We start from the raw sequence: 1,215 nt of genomic DNA on the forward strand, positions 1-1,215 counted from the left end.
TTAACAGTTGGGAAAATGGCAGAGTGAGAAAGGGAAGCGACAGCAGCGAATTTCTGTATGACAATAGGCTACTTTGAGAAGTTAAATGAGAAGGTGATGAAATGTAAACTTTGCAAGGTGGAATTGAGCTACATTGGCAGTACAGGTGCACCCATTGCTGGCATCGGTGTGATAAGGGACAGAGTGAGAAAATCACAGTGCTGATTACAGAAATGATTGCAGTTGATTTGCAGCCATTGTCAATGGTAAAATATGTTTCGTTTTTGCGTATTTTACTTTCGGTTTTGTACACCAGCTTTAAAACAGCTGAAAATACAATATGTTTGCTTATGGAAAATATGTTTCACAGCGGTTTAGATGGTACACTGATTCTCTAAACTACACTTGCTTGTTTTGTCACATAAACTGAAATGAGGGGAACTATTCGAATTTTAGCAACCAGGAAATGGCAGAGCGATTTCTGCATAGTGTATCTTTAAATCATGATGTAGCTACCTAAAAAATAATATATGAAAACGCAACGTGACTTCCTGATTGACCAAGTCTGTCCATAATAAAGCGCTGCTCTACCTTCTTAACAGCACTATCAACAAGGCAGGTCCTACAGGCTCTAGTTTTGTCGCACCTGGACTACTGTTCAGTCGTGTGGTCAGGTGCCACAAAGAGGGAAAATTGCAATTGGCTCAGAACAGGGCAGCACGGCTGGCGCTTGGATGTACACAGAGAGCAAACATGAATAATATGCATATCAATTTCTCCTGGCTCAAAGTGGAGGAGAGATTGACTTCATCACTACTTGTATTTGTGAGACATGTTAAAAGCACAGAGCTGTCTGTTTAAACAACTAGCACACAGCTCAGACACATTTTAGTCATTTAGCAGACGCTCTTATCCAGAGCGACTTACTGTTAGTGAGTGCATACATTTTCATACTGGCCCCCGTGGGAAACGAACTCACAACCCTGGCGTTGCAAGCGCCATGCTCTACCAACTGAGCTACAGACACCCATGCATACCCCACAAGACATGCCACCAGAGGTCTCTTCACAGTCCCCAAGTCCAGAAAATACTATGGGAGGCGCACAGTACTACATAGAGCCATGGCTACATGGAACTCTATTCCCCATCAGGTAACTGATGCAAGCAGTAGAATCAGATTTTAAAAAACAGATAAAAATACACCTTATGGAACAGCAGGGACTGTGAAGCAACACA

This window comes from Coregonus clupeaformis, chromosome 20 (assembly GCF_020615455.1).
Source record: "Coregonus clupeaformis isolate EN_2021a chromosome 20, ASM2061545v1, whole genome shotgun sequence".
Lineage (NCBI taxonomy): Eukaryota > Metazoa > Chordata > Actinopteri > Salmoniformes > Salmonidae > Coregonus > Coregonus clupeaformis.